Source organism: Austrofundulus limnaeus, unplaced genomic scaffold (assembly GCF_001266775.1).
Source record: "Austrofundulus limnaeus strain Quisiro unplaced genomic scaffold, Austrofundulus_limnaeus-1.0 Scaffold353, whole genome shotgun sequence".
NCBI classification, from domain to species: Eukaryota; Metazoa; Chordata; class Actinopteri; order Cyprinodontiformes; family Rivulidae; genus Austrofundulus; species Austrofundulus limnaeus.
Window position 1 is genome coordinate 553101 of NW_013952755.1, and position 2619 is coordinate 555719.

Here is a 2619-nt window from a genome sequence, read left to right on the forward strand (position 1 = left end):
CTGATTTAATATAATATAGGTTTAAAGAATTCTTGTTTTACTGAATTTTAAATAAAAGATTAAAAATATATATGTAGTTTATTCATTTCATTAAAAAAACAAAACAAAACAAAACAAAACAAAACAAAACATATTACACACAACAAAACAATGCAAATCAAATAAAATGAAAGGCAGCAGAAGAAAAATAATCTTATGATATCTGCTCCTATTTACAAAAAAATGATATTTCAAACAATAATAAACCAAATAAAACAAAAACAAAAATTCAACTCCTCAAACAGTGACTCGTACAAATACAAATTAAACAATTTCATATTTCTTTAACGATTTTGCTTTGATCATTTTTTTGAAGGAATTAATTGATCCATTGGTTTTAAAATTATTTTCCAGATTATTCCATAGTCTTGCATCTTTTACTGAAGTGCATCTGTCCTTCAAATTTGTTCAGATAATTGGTTTAACAAACATTTGTCGTCCCTTCAAATTATAACAGCTTTCCATTTTAACAAAATTAGATTGGATGTTTGAAGGTAACACATTTTTATTAGCTTTATACATAACCTGCAGAATGTTATAATCAACCACCTCATAAAATTGTAATAATTTTAAATGATGAAACAATATGTTAGATGGGTGATAGTAATGCTTTCTTGTGGTAATTCTTATTGCTCTTTCTTGTAAAATAAAAATAGGGTTAGTGATTGTCTTGCATGCATTTCCCCAGACTTAAATCAAAGTGGAACAATTATTGCATTATATACTATAAATAGTGTTTTGTCATTAAATAACTCCTTAACTTTATACAATACTGCGTTAGATTTCGCAATTTTTCTCATTGAGTTATTTATATGAGGTCTCCATGTCAGTTTTTCATCAATGATGACTCCCAAAAACTTCACCTCATTGACTCTGCAAATCTCAACAGCATCCACTCTGAATGGAACATCAGTTGTTTTCTTTCTATTACTAAATATCATGTAATTTGTTTTATCCTAATTTATTATTAAACCAAGTTTTTACTTTTACAAATTCTATTTCCATCATTTCCAACATCTGATCTATTTTCTTACCCAGGCAAAAAAAATGTGGTGTCGTTTGCAAATAAATCACATCTAAACAACCCTGATACATTTATCAAGTCATTAATATGTTGAAGAATCATCTTTGGTCCCAGTACAGAACCCTGTGGAACCCCACACACAATATTACAAAGTTCAGACCTTAAATCATTAATTTGTACAAACTGTTTCCTGTTGGTTTAATAACTTGATATCCACTGTAGTACTGGACCACTTATACCATATTTGTTTAATTTTCCAAGAAGAATACTGTGGTCAATGCTATCAAATGCTTTTTTAAATCAACAAAAAACACTGACACAGTACTGTTGTTGATCAACAGCTGTTTTTATGTGTTCAATTAGGTCCATGAGAGCCATTGATGCTGAGTTATTAGCTCTAAAACCAAACTGATTTTTACTTAAAATATTTTGTTTATCAATGAACTGATCTAATCTGGTGACAAACAACTTTTCCAAAAATTTTTGGAAACTGTGGTAATGATATCGGTCTATAGTTTGTAAGCATATGTTTCTCACCACTTTTGTAGAGAGGGATTACTTTGGCTATTTTCATGTTGTCAGGAAATATTCCAGTTGAAAATGATAGATTACAGATATATTTAATAACGTAACCCATTATTTCCTTTATAAATTTCATTTCCATATCCAACCAGTCTTTTGATCTTTTGTTTGCAAGATTTGTTACACTAATCATTATTTTTTTTTATCAGTTTCCTTAAGAAAAATACTGTTGGTACAACTCACCACTGTATGACTTACATCATTGTCAACGTTTGGTATTTTACCTGCATGACTTGGGCCCACATTCACAAAATAATTATTAAATCTATTTACAAGTTCATTCTGATGATAAATGAGATCAAACTAAATGTTAAACAGATGTTTAAATGTCATGTTGATTCAAAACTGTGATAAAAATGGCATATTTGACATATTTTCATTTACTCTTACTACGTTTGCTTTTTAAAAACTTTTATAAATTTTGAAAAATGTTTGATTTATTTACCTTTGGTTGAAAAGATTTAGCATAAATTACAGTTCTTATAATATTGTTACGTTCCTAACTTGAAATGTTAGGTTTTTTGTTTTGTTTTGTTTTGAAATGTTTATTATTTGATTAATTCAACCCAGAGCCCTTTAGAGATCTCTTTCCAGCGCCCTGATTTAAACATATATGACAACATAACAACCACACATACAATGACCAGTCCAACACTACCATCTAGTGGTGAAACCTCAACACTGCGGGGAAAGTTGACAAGAAAACTAAATTATTCTTGTTAAAATAAAATATATATATATAAAATGTACACCTAATGCAGTTGTGTTTTCCTCGCTGACTAAGTTCTCATAGTTCATTTATATATATCATAATGCATGCTACTTCACCCACTTTCTTCTTTCTGCTTTTCAGACCTTTGAAGGAGCATTTCTGGTTAAGTGCTTTCCACCATAAATAAATATACAAAATGGTAAAAAAAAAATGAAAGAAAGAAAGAAAGAAAGAAAGAAAGAAAGAAAGAAAGAAAGAAAGA